We start from the raw sequence: 13,878 nt of genomic DNA on the forward strand, positions 1-13,878 counted from the left end.
ATTGCGTACTTTTAAAACACAATAGTATAGTGACTTATATAGGCTCATTGAAAGATATTAAAATTCAAAGTGGCATGTCTCTTTTAATCAAGTATAAACAGGCTTTCATGTCTAAGCATTGGAAAGAATACATCAATTTTGAAACATTATGTAACTTACTTGTTTGCATGGTATTATTAAAGCAATGATTTAGAAGGTATATCTTAATTTTAAAGTAATTATTTTTCCACCAATATAAATTTATCTTATGTATGAATATCCATGAAGAGGAATAGGTAGGCGAGCATAGCCATTCAAGTGTAATTCTAACTTCATAATTAATAATCCATTTGCTCAAGCAAGCCATACAAACAAACCCATTATCTTAGAGTGTATCCAATGTATTAATGTGTTTGCTGATGATATCAATACAGAAGTCAAGAAGACTCATAAGAAACATAGTTAGTGTAATAGAGAGGACTTCTAGAAGGCAAGAATATGACTTTTGTGTTTACATAGTATGTTGCTATAGACACTGGCTCAATATAAAGAATAACATAACAATGTTGGTAGCAAAAGAAGGGAACGAATAAAAGCAGTTTAGCCTTGGAAAAGTAAGAGAGATTAAATAGTCAATGTTTTTTACTAGACTTCATGTCACAAAGCCTAGTTGGCCATTCTCCTCTTTCTTTTTAAGTTTGTTCACAGACATTTCAGGTATATAGGAGAGGATATAATGTAAGTATTTATTCTTATAATAAATGAACTTTAAATTAATATAAGTATTTAAACTTTTTAAACTGCATTTTACCTTTTTTATTAAATGTAAAGGACAGAAGAGAACCTCGAGTAGTTATTTATCTCCTCCGATCACAAGAGCAAGCACCTCTACCCCTGAGCCATCTTATCACCATAAACATTTCTTATAATGTGATCCATGTGGTTTAAAGCCTTCTCCATTAGTTAATGTACTTATCAATTATTTTCACTTCATCATCTAGAAAAGATACAATTAATACATTTGGTTACTATAGGTGAGAAAAAGTCAGGAAGAATATTTCTTGTAGGAGCCTTACATTTTGGGAAAGGCAAAAGATATAACATTTAAATTTAAAAGAGTAAAAGATTTAAATTTGCTTACTTAAAACAAGCAAATAATTTGGTATTTAAATATTATAGTGAAATTTAATTACCTTGAAGTACTAGAGTGTGCCTATGTACTTACTCCTGATTTGATGATAGCAGAGGCATCTTAAGAAACTAATATTTAAGCTGGTAAAATTATTTTGGACAACAAAAGTATTTATTGTAGAATTCCTTAATATGCAAATGAGCTTGGCATCACCAAAGACTACATCGGAGGTCTGGCTGCCAGGAGCCCAATAGAATCAGGAAAAGGAGCATGTCAGATTCCAGAGGTACCAGGAGTACTTTGATGTGTGGGTGAGGAGTTTGCACGTTTACAGCCAGGACACTGAAATGGTGGATCAACTGTGCTTCACAATAGACTGTGATCCAGGAAATACATTTTTAACTAAGAGGAGCGGTTTAGAGAGATGAAATCATTGAATACAGTAAAATGTGTAGAATCAAGATAAGAGGCAGGATTTTCTATTAAATCTAGTACAGAAGAGACGTGTTTGTTATGTCCAGTTCTCAAGAATCCCAGGAAACCACCAGGGACCACACTTCTGATATAAACATGAAAGTCTTTTTCAATTCAAGTTTGAACCGGGGACATAACCTTCCTCATATGACAAGTTAGGAATGTTATGCTCAGGTCTAGGGACTTGGGGTTTATCTAGGGAAAATGCACAACACAAGCTGGGGCTTTTGAGCCTTGGCATTGCATGATTGGGTAAAGGGGTAAAGGAATGCAATCCTTTAAACTGATAATGTTTGTTCAGACAGCAGTGAGGGACCATACATCTGGAAAAGAACCTTTGTGATTTTGGGAAAGAATAACTTGTCCCATTAACAGTGAACAGTGTATTCTTTCCTGTTGCAAGCTGGCCACATCTGTTATGTCTGTTTTTGACTACTGGAAATGCTTAGTTGGTTCTTTCCCATAGCTTAAAGGTTGGGGTGTTATCACTTCAAGGACATTAATTTTCTGCTTTCTCCAAGGACAGGAAACAGTTGCGCTGAAGGGAGTGCTGGCAGTGGTGGGGTGCTGCTGCTAAACTAGGTGCAGGGGATGGGGCCAAGGAGAATAATAGCAGATTTTTGCCTCTTCAATAACTCAGTGTTAGCATGCTTCCTGAGAATGTGTGAGGTGCTAGGGTTAGTCTCCAACACTACAAATACATAAGAAAATCTAACATGAAAGGTATGTGAAATGTCTAGATGCCCTCAAAGACAATTTAGAACCAGCAATGGAACAGGTGTCACAGTGTTTCCTGAAACACAGTCAACTGGGAAACAAGATAAAGGAAAGTTTTGCTATTTCTTTTGACATGCTTAGAATTCTCTATGGGGAAATTACATTGTACAGAGTTTGATATTCAAGATCTACATTTAATAAAACTAGAAAGGAAATGTTTTTTAACATAAACAGATGTCATTGAAAAGTCACAGGATCAAAGCAGGACACAAAGACAGATGTTTTACAGCTTCCCAACAGAAGGAAAAACATAAGTAGCTCAAGAGTCAGGCATTTCAGTGGGCTTCCATTTAGTCAGATGGAACAGGGAGACCTAACCAGAGATACTGCAAAGGGATCAGTGAAATAAAACAAAAAGAAATCTATAGTTACATTACCCATGGGAAGCAAATATGTTATGAAATACCAAATTCTGTCAATAGTGAAAGAAAGAAAGAACAGAATATGACTGTTAATTTGTATATATCACCGATTCCGGACAGGGATTAAAAGACTGGTAATGTATGCAAATTAGTATGAGCCAAGAGGAGTTTATAAAGCAACTCTTTTACAATGTATACTCAGGTATAAGGCACCACCACAAGAAGTAGTAACCACTCTGTACTATCCTTATACCCAAAGCTATCAGATGCAGAAGAGGTTGGCAGACCTGCTTGGCAGGTGGAAGAAACTTTCCACAGAGAACATTGCTAAAATAGAGGTACAGTAGCCCACACATACACTAAATGCACACAGTGTATACAGAAAAAGAAAGCTAACTCCCATCAATTTATTGCCATCTTGGCATCTGGTCATCTGGTAACATCCTACTAACTGAAGTCAAGTAGAAACCAGGAGGCAATTAATCCAAATATTGTACACACAGATTCATCTTCCACATTACCTTATAGAGGAAACCAGGAGACAAAAGGAACAATATTTATGTAGCCACTGGATTTTCAAATGTGCATAATCTGTTTGACTTCTGCTAGCAAAATTGTAGTAGTTCAGTTGAAAAGCCTTTAAGTTGAAATAAATTTACAAGAACATTTGAAATGTGAATGTGAACGAAGAGACCTTTTAATTATCTAAATGTAACTTTAAATAATTCCAGAGATATGGTAAGAGTGAGAATTTACTAGGCAAGCCTTGATATTCACTAGAGATTGAATTTTGTTGATATTTTTAGATAAGCTGCAGTAGAAAATGTATGCTACAAGGAATGACCTAGGAGTCTGAGAGGAATAAGTGGGAAGCTAGGCACAGGATATAATTACAAAAGGAAAGACCTTAGAATGAACAAATGTCCTCAACCAAGACAACTTTTGTCCTCCTGTTCAATCCGGAAGGAGATAGCAAAGGAAAAGAAACACAGATTTTCATGAAAAAAATTAAGCACATCATAAACTTGTAAGGATAAATATAAACTTTGTTTTTGAGAATAAAGTGTGTCAATACATTACAGGGATCTGTAAGAGAATATTCTATATATGGTGTATCTGACTTTGTGCCCAAGAAGATTATGATTTAAATGTTAATGTAAACGAAGAGACCTTTCGATACGACGCCCACATGAGATGATGCCCACATGAGATGTTTATACTATAATATCAATGAACATATTCATGATTGTGTGGATGAAGGTGTGTGGAAGAGATCTCTTAAAGGGTTATTTGTAATGTTGCAGATGTTTACAAGTATTAAGCCAAAATAAACTCCTCCTATATAAGTTGCTTTTGTCGGGATATGTAATTACAGCAGCAGAAAAGGAACAAGAGCAGCTGTAGAAAAATTTAATTCCCATCCGGGATTTCTACCCTACCTTTAACCATTTAGTTTCTGGATAAAAGATACATACACACACGTTATAGTAAGGATAAGCCTTAATTAGTATAAGAGCTGGGAAGAAATCGATCTTCTATGGTATCATATCCATTTCTCATCCAGTAATTCCATTATATAACTTGCTATGTTTCATCGGGGTTGCTCTTAACCCCAATTAGGGAACCGACACAGCCATTATTTCATGACTCACCTAACCTGTGGTGGCTTCCTCCAGTATTCACTTTCTTCTCCCCCTCATCATTTTTCTCTGACCCAAGCCCGGAAACCCTAAACCCTGCCTGTGTCTCTTCTATGCAGCCATTGGCTATCAGCATCAATCAGAAATAACTTGGGGGAAAGGTCACACAATCACTTGGGTCTACCTGGTGACCCTCTCCTCTCTAGGGAACAACTGGGCCCTGGGTCCTGCACTTAGCATTATAATACATGGGAACAGACCAAGCCTCAACAAAGAGCAGTGAGAATCACATCAAAAGAAATATTCCTGAAAGGAAAATGAAATCTGAGAACTGTTCACCTGAAAAGAACACAGAGTGGTAGGGGGCTGTCAAAGCAGCTTAAGTAGGGCTTTGGTAATTAAGGGAAGAAAATAGGAAAGTGAAACTGGACCACCCACTCCAATCTGTTGAGTCCAAACAAGCTAATATTGTTTGTTTTTTTTTTTTGCCTCTTCTACATATTGTATAAAATGCACTGACTTGAAAAGAATGGTAGTCCTCACAGTCATGACAGAGAGATGCCAAAACCACTTCAAATAGGTCCAGAGCAGTCACAATACTTGAGCTCTTCTGCTTTAGCTATGTGGTTCAATGTGATGCTTTGAAAAAGTTTACCCTCCTTGCCCTCTGATGACCTACATATCAAGTGTCACTCAATAGTGTCTGACCAATTTTCTACTTTCTCTGTACTACATTTCCATAGCCTTTCCTTGAATTGTAGGCAGAAACTGGGAGGATGGATGATGTTACCTTTGCTCCTTTTCAATAGCTCTGCTTTCCAGGGTTTAACAAGTGGTTCCCTCCATCTATGGGCGATAACATGGTTCTGTGTTTGTAAACAGGAGAAAATAGATAAGATTCCCCCTCCATCGCTTTGACCTTTCTCTTGCCCACATTTCTTGGACCTGTTTTCTCTAGAACCAGATTTATGTTTGCCATGTACACCAAATTATGCAAATATGTTTTGAAAGTCTCATGGCTATTACACCAGTTTCTTGGTAAGAGATGCACTATTTGGTTAAGATATTTTATGCACCTAATGTCTTTCCTTGGCTTTTCATTATTTCTTATGGTAGCTGTGTATCCAGATATGTTTAAGTTTGGAGTTATTCACTAGTTTTGATAACATTATCATATTTTTTTTTATTGTGAGGCCTGATAGATTTATTGGGGAGGTGGAAAGGACTATAAGTAACTCAATTCTTGACTGATTCATAATTTATTTCAACTCATGAGGGTGAAATATTCACTCACTGTCACACAAATGAACACTTCTTTTAAATGAAGTGAAATAAAACTTGATGTAATCTAATACCCAAAGCACATATTTATCAGTCATTCTTAAAAAATAATAGCTATTTTTTTTGCTGTGATCAGAGAAGAAGCTTTTGTGTCTTTATTTTTGACTAGTGCCTGATCTTAATTGTATTCATATGTAATATGAATAATATAATAAATGCAGGAAAAGGAAACAAGTTTCAGTCTAATAAGAGGGGCTGTGAGGACTGTCGTTTCTCACTTATCCAGTGAAGTCATTTAATTTACTAGGTTATTTTTTCCATTTACAGTTTAGTTAATATAATTGACATGTTCACAAATTGTTGGAAAGTCTGAGTCATAAAACTGCAAAGAAGCTTGGGAAACACGCTATAGTAATGTGTTTGAGACAACTCATGTTTTGTAAGAATGAGTGGATTTCTATTTTCGCACCAAATCTAAAAGAGACTTTCTTCTGTTCCTTGAGTGTTACAGGAGAGAAATACAATCCAACTGTTATGTAATGAAGATATGGCTGATTTCAAATGAATACTGACATGAGATTTACATATTTTAGCTTTTACCTGACCTTTTCATAATATTGAGAATCTTTGCTCACAATAAACAGCTACTTAGTCATCTAAAAAATCAATTTCAGTTAGGCCAAATTTGTTATATAAAGCTATTGCATAAGCTAAACTGGCCTCTGAAGCGACTATTCATGAAAAGAACTATAAGTGCCAGTTGAGACCTTATTCCCATAGGACACAATGAAACTTAGAGACAAAATGATTTTCTTGGTTTTGCAAAAACCCCTTCAGTCACTAGGTCCTACTTAGTGACCTTCACTGACTCTTTTAAAGTAAGCCTCAGCTCTCATCAATATAACAATAAGGAAGATGTTGTCACCTACTTCGGCCTCACAAGATAAGAGTAAGACTCTGTGATCTGTATTTGTTAGGTACATCTTGCATATTTCCATGTAAGGGATAAAGATGCTGAAAAATCAATGTTACTACCTTTTAAATATTATCAACTTTACCTCTCTAAGAACAAACAAGTTATCTACTTGTGAATCTACTTTACAAGCTCTCTCTATTCAGGGGTAAATGTCTAATAACATGAACATTTAGTAAAGGAACATTAAATTATCCTTTAGTTATTGAGAAAAGTAAATATCTATCTTCTAGACATACTTTCATATGATAAAACATTCTAAGCAGGAAAAACCATCACGGTTTCTTTGAAGATATGTTGCAAGCAGCATAAATAGTAGATATTGATTTTAAATAGCTGTCTGCCTTGAAGTTCATTCCCATAAATTGACTTGTTAACTCTTGTATATTCTCCTACCATATGCCACATGTATAAGTAGCAGCATGGGTCATTAATTGTTGACCACGGTAAGCAGACATTTCGATATAAAATCTTAATAGCCAATTTAACTAATATATGTGTACTGAGTCTTTTATAGAAGATTTAACTCCACTGTATACAAACAATATTGAAAGGATATAGAGCACAATAAGAGTCCTGGGATTTTGGGTGCAGAAGCTACCACCAAGCTCTCATATATGAATATCTAATGTGAGTGGATTGGGTGGGATATATATATATATATATATATATATATATATATATATATATATATATAATGAATCATTTTATAAAAATCAAATTTAAAATATTCAACTGTTTATAACTTATTATTTTCCTTTAACCATTTATAAGCATCTGTGTATCTATCCATTTATGTAATAGCCTGATATTGTCTGATAATCTTCTGAAATTCTGTTTTTTTAATCCAAAAATATTCAGTGAGGTATAATAAGAAGAAGCAGACCAGGATATGTAGCAATTTTGATCCTCAAAGCTTGAAAAAGAAATTAAAGTTATTTGGATGTGTGTCAGCAGATTTTAAAATCCTTACCTGTTTTCACAGGGGAACCTGAAGTTCATGGAAGAATATAAATAATATACTTCAGCCAAGGATCAGGTGATCTGGCATGTCTGTTTACTAAAGTGGGATTTGAGAAATTCAAGGACACATAGTATTTCCTACAAAAAGTAGGAAAAATACTGGCTTTCTAGAACAGGAGAGAATCCTCACAGACATAATTTGCAGTTGTCTTCTCCCTCTACCAGAATACACTTCTGTTTATTTGGTTGACTTTCTTGTTTATCATTTACAGACTTTCTTTAGCAGTGTCTTCCAGGATTCTAGAAACTAATTTGGGTCTCTCTCCTATGCTGCACTAGTGCTAGATACACAACAGAATATCACAAACTGAGTGTTTTAAATAAGAACCATTTGTTGCACTCATTATCTGGTGAGTTCCTATTTTGCATGAGGCTCAGCTGTGTTATTCTTCTGTTTGTCCCCACAAGGATCCCTCTTATATCATCTCTGCCATCAGTTATTATTTGATGACCAGCTGGTGCTTTGTTTTGATCCTGACTATTTCTGAACAGTCTCGTTTACATACATGGGAGTTGACTTTTGTGACATGAGTAATTTCATGTCCCTTTGGTAGTCTCCCATTCTCCAGGAAGTAATCTAGTCATCTTCATATTTTTCTGGTGGTTTCACTTTCATGTAAACCTCATGAACAAATAATTTTAAAGCTTTTGCATTTTGTTTTTAAACATCTATTGGCCAAAGGGCACATCATTTACCTAACTTATATTCCATCTATCAGTAAGACAATTTACAGTGTTATATTTGAAGATTATGAATAGAGTCAAAGAAAATACTGTGTATGTTTTTGCAACATACTGAGGATCTTCTAAACGTCCTAGAATTTCTTTTCATGACATGTAATATTTGCATCATCTACTTGTTTCCCTAACTTTAAACTCAATTATTTCCACATATAAGACCATAACTATTCTACAAATACAGACTTATCTATTGTTCTTGCATTCCACTTTAATTGCTAATGTCAGGGTCTGCCAGACTGCTGGCCCTTCAGTGTTAGTTATTGAGACAAAAACATGAATTAGAAAAAAAACACAAAATAAAAGCCCCAGTAATACACAGAATATGGCCCATTTTGAAGCTATTGTTAAAAGAGGTGTGTGGAATATGTTGGCTGGCAATATGGATGCTGCAAACTGAACTCTAGCCCTAAGGACTGCCTTGGAGTTCACTCCGTAGACCAGGCTGGCCTCAATCTCACAAAGGTCCACCTGTCTCTGCCTGCTAAGTGCTAGGATTAAAGGCAAGTGATACTCCACTTGACTGTATTTGCAGTGTTCAGATATGAAATTTAAGTTACCAATATTGTCTTCAGATGTCTGTGGGCTATAATACAGTCAACTTTTGACAACCTTAAAAAAGGTATGCATTTAAAATATTCTCAGTAACTGCAATCTTGACTTCTCTTTTTCAACTTTACTCTGAGAATAATTCCTGTTTTTAGACTAACATATCCTACTTGAAAACTTTCAATTATTTCATTCTTATACCTGTTTGGATGTAAATATGACTTACTTTTCCAACTTTGAAAGACAGTTTGGAAAGCTCAAACAGAAATTTCAATCTCTTCAAAATGAAACAACCTGAAAATACAAATTATTTTCTTTATTGTTCAGTTAATATGTATTCCACTAGATGATATCACATTTTCAGGCACAAAGTTATTTTTAAATACTGCTATTGAATTATTTTCAAAGAAAAGTTGATACTTTTTATTGACAATGAACTATGATGATAAAAGCTCAAAATATTGTTAACCTGGAATTTCAATTAACCAGAAAAATGTGACTATGTAGTACGGAAGGGATGCATGTTCAACATTAAATCTTCGTAAGTTTTAGTAAGTCGACTGCAATAAAAGTCCAAATTCTCTGTGCTGACTTTTGGGGAAACAGTGCTCAAGGCAGACATTTTTTCAGGAGGAGGAAAGCACACTTCTCAATTCTCAATTCACGTTCCTCTTCCCTTTAAAATTGTATCTTCCTAAATTGATGGCTATTAGATGGTATTTCCCCCTCCAAGCGTATTTCCTATTATTCTAGTGCGAGTCAAATTCCTATTTAATGACATTGATTTAACTCTGTTGTCTTCCATCAATAGTCCTGCTGCAAGCATCTATGTTACAAAGTTCAAGGTTGATCACATACCTTTTGTCTGCCAAGAATTTAATCCATTATATTTAAATTTAATATGACTCAAGTTCTCAGGATACAGGTAGAATGAATACAGATTTTTTTTTTTTTGGTCAAGATATCACATCATGTCCTTAGGTTAGTTTGTTAGGGCTTTTACTTTCCTCTGAAAGGGAAGGACCATACTCTGAGCTCCAATCTCTAGGGCTCTACTTTCTATTACCTCTCCAACCACCATTATTTCTATCATGTTTTCCTCTGGAGGTATCATTGCCACATTTCTTTTTGTTTTTATTTTGTGACACACTAATTATAACAAAGGTCGTCTATTTGCCCTAGTTTCAAAGCTGTCCATTGCATCTCAGAATGCTCAGCTGTAGGTACACAAGAACTCAAGATCATGATTCCTCTTTTCCAAGACTCTGAGAATAACTAATAGTTCAATAATAATATACCTTTACCATACTTTCTAGACTTTTGAAATTTGCCCAACAGGTGGAAAGTTTCCATCAGTGTTCTTGCTTACTTTCTCTATGTCTTAGAATTGATTGTGTGATGGTTTTGGCAGTAGTTTTGGAGGACAGTAAGAAGATTGACAAGAACCTGTACTGTTTTGGGGGGAACTTGTGAGGTTTCCTTTATGAATGACTGCTACTGGTATTTTGCACACCTAGCATTGGAAATTTTGTTTAGTAACCCACTTTTCTACATTGGGTACATCCCACTTAAACCTTCATATCCCCTGTAGGATTCTTCATTACTATCTTTTTACCTATGTTCTGCTATCACTTTTTAGAACTCTAATTTTAGTTGGTCCAAAATATTAATTCTTACCTAACAAAAGTTGTATCTTTTATAAGAGTTGTGATATAAAACTTTAACTGGAATTGAATAATATTCTTGGGAAATGGTAACAAAAATGGTTAGTATTGGTTTAATGTGAAAGTGTAATTTTTTTATGTGCTGACATCATTTTGGGTTACACACGATAATGAAGTGACCAAAGCATAATGCCATTCCCTGCAACATCTGGCTCAATCATCAACCTCAAGTAATGATGCAAAGTTATTTGGTTTGCAGCTTAATATTTTGCAATAGCTACTACCCCAGGATCTGGCACCCCACGGAGATTTACATTCAGAGTTAAAGCCAAGTTGAATTTCCTTTCTTATGCTGGCTACTGAAGGCTTAATTGTCCAAAGGCTTCAGTTGGATTTAGAAGCTCTGGGCAGCAAAGTTTCCTTGACTGATAACATCTGTGGACACTTTTGAAAAGGAGATCCACACACCAAAAGAACTAGTGGCTATCATTTTCTGACTGTAGGGGAAGTGACATGCAGATGGACTCTTCCATTTTCACATCCTGTATAACCCCAAAACCCTCACTCTTATGTGCGTAGTCTCATTTTACTCTTCTAATTAAAGAAAATTTCTTTGTTTCCAGAGATCCCTTGCTGCTTTCTTTTCTTTTCCCATAGCCTCCATTAATCCTGACCTACAAAGATGAAGTACACATTTTAGATATTTTCTGAAATACTCAATTTTACAGTATGCTGGCTATATTTCTTATTCATCTATTCACATAAATATTCTACTTGGTAGATTTTTAAAGATAGTCTGTTTAATACATGCAATATTGAACCATTTCTTTCAAACTGTAAAATACTGGATCAAATGCATTTCTCATATATACAGGTACAATTTTTATTCTGTGACTTTTACATCAATAAAAACAATTTCAGAAATTCAAGTATCTCAACCACTCAACTAAATTTAGTCTGGAAAAGCTGTACGATTTTTTTCTCCATTTTCATTCATAGGAACTCAATTTTCCTATCGATGATTTCACTGTAATCTATCTTATGGAGGTATAATCTTTCCAGAATAAAAGATTTTCATAAAGAACAGAGGAAGGCTGACTAGAACACACTGGCTAATAAGCCTAGACCCAAAGAGACTAACCTTAAAGGTGCCTTTGGAGAACTACAATTTCAACCTACATTCATTATCTGCTTTTTCCATTGTTTTGACAAAATTACTGATAAGAACAATTTTAAAAATGAAAGGTTAAATTTGAATGTCAGTTCTGGGAGCCACTATCCATCAGTGGTAAAGTGTGAATATTTAGGACAAGTCTTTACATCTTCATTAACTGAATCTAGATAATTCCCTACATGCAAGACAGATACTTACCATTTTGAGAATTCTATATCCTATAGATGAAGGGAACAATTTATATGAACAATCATTTCAGTTACAAACATTTATACAACAGTATTCACTTACAGCTCCAAAACATACATCTCAAGTACATGCCTAGAAATGTAGAAAACACTGGGCCCTTGATTGTAATGCCTTTACCATTTTAGCAAATTAGTTCCAAAATGGTGTGACTATATCCTTCTGAACCATAGTGAAGCACTTATGAATAAAATTTTAATTTTTCCCATATATTGTGACAACTTCTGCATATGGTTACTTTTACTTTTCTTTTCAAGCCAAATTTTTTACCTTTTCATTTAGCTAACATCTGATAGCATCTGATGGTATAGTTGGATAGCAGGTATCATGTTTCTCACATTTGAGGAAAGTTTTTAATAAAATAAAGAGTAACTTGAGATGTAACTGGTTCAATGATGTAGGTGAGGAGACTGGAGTGTTTGGTGTTTTGAGCTCTGTGTGCTAGTGCTGGGTGCTGTGAGGGGAGGTCAGGTGAGCTCTGAATGCATGATATGTTATTTGATCCACTTGGACATGAGTTATGAATATGTATATGCTTCCATTTTCTACAAGTAGAGATATAACCTAATTAGCACTATTTGTTGAAGGATGCACTTACCTGTGATGATGTGCATGTATACCTCATTAGGAAGAGTTTTACTTGGGGGATCCATCTTAGAAGAGATTTTCCAAATATGTGATGCTTGAGATGTACTGGAACCTCATTTCTATAGGTTACTATTGGGAAGACCAAATTATTGAAGAACATTGTCAATGTGATAGAAGACATGGAAGGCATGAAAGAAACCATGCTAGAGAGAAACTTTATGAATATACTCAATGTGATAAAGCCTTCACATATCATAGTCATCTTCAAAAGCATGAAAGAATTCAAACTTGAGGGAAACACTCTGAAGGCTTTCAACATAGTAAAGGCCTTGTATGTCATAGTCATCTCCAAATACATAAAAGAACAGATATTGGAGAGAAACCCTACAAATGTAATCAACGTGACAACACCAGTAGCTTCCAATACTTGAAATAACACATTTTGGAAAGAAACCTTATAAATGTAATCAATGTGATAAAGCATTTGCACATCACTCTATTTTCCATTTGCATAAAAGAATGCATACCGGAGGGAAACCCTATGAATGTAATCATTGGAGTAAAACATTTGCACAACATAGATATATTAAAATACATAAAGTAATACATACTGGAGAGAAACCCTACAAAAGTAATCAATGTGATAAAACCTATACATGACAGAGTCATCTCCAAATACATAAAAGAACAGATTCTGGAGAGAAACTTTATAAATGTAATCAGTGTGGTAAATCATTTCTATCTCACAGTCCTCTTCAAATTCATGAAAGAATTTATACTGGAGAGAAACCCTACAAATGTAATCAATGTGATAAAGGCTTTTCACAATACAATAGTCTCTGAATACATACAAGGACACATACTGGAGAGAAACTCTATGAGTGTAATCAATGTGGTAAAGCCTTTGCCCAACGCAGATATCTTCAAATACATAAAGTAGTACATACTGGAGAGAAACCCTACAAATGTAATCAATGTGATAAATCCTATTCATGTCAGAGTCTTCTCCAAATACCTAAAAGAACACATACTGGAAAGAAACCTTGAGAATCTAATCAATTTGGTAAAGCCTTTGAACACAAATATCTTTGAAAACATAAATAATACATACTTGCAAGAAACCCTACAAGTATAAACAATATTATAAAGCCTTTTCACATTAAAGTCATCTTCAAAGGCATAAAAAATAACATACTGGAAAGAAACATTATGAATATAGTTAATATTGTGAAGCCTTTGTACATTTCTGTAATCATCATCATGACAGTATTTATACTG

General features: G+C 34.7%; 1 pseudogene; it reads left to right on the forward strand.

Annotated features, from left to right (window-relative positions):
• Positions 1 to 13,647, forward strand: part of LOC127683735 (WAS/WASL-interacting protein family member 2-like) — a 60,956-nt pseudogene extending 47,309 nt beyond the window's left edge.
• The last annotated feature ends 231 nt before the right edge of the window (positions 13,648 to 13,878 follow it).

Source organism: Apodemus sylvaticus, chromosome 4 (genome assembly GCF_947179515.1).
Source record: "Apodemus sylvaticus chromosome 4, mApoSyl1.1, whole genome shotgun sequence".
In the NCBI taxonomy this organism is placed as follows: Eukaryota; Metazoa; Chordata; class Mammalia; order Rodentia; family Muridae; genus Apodemus; species Apodemus sylvaticus.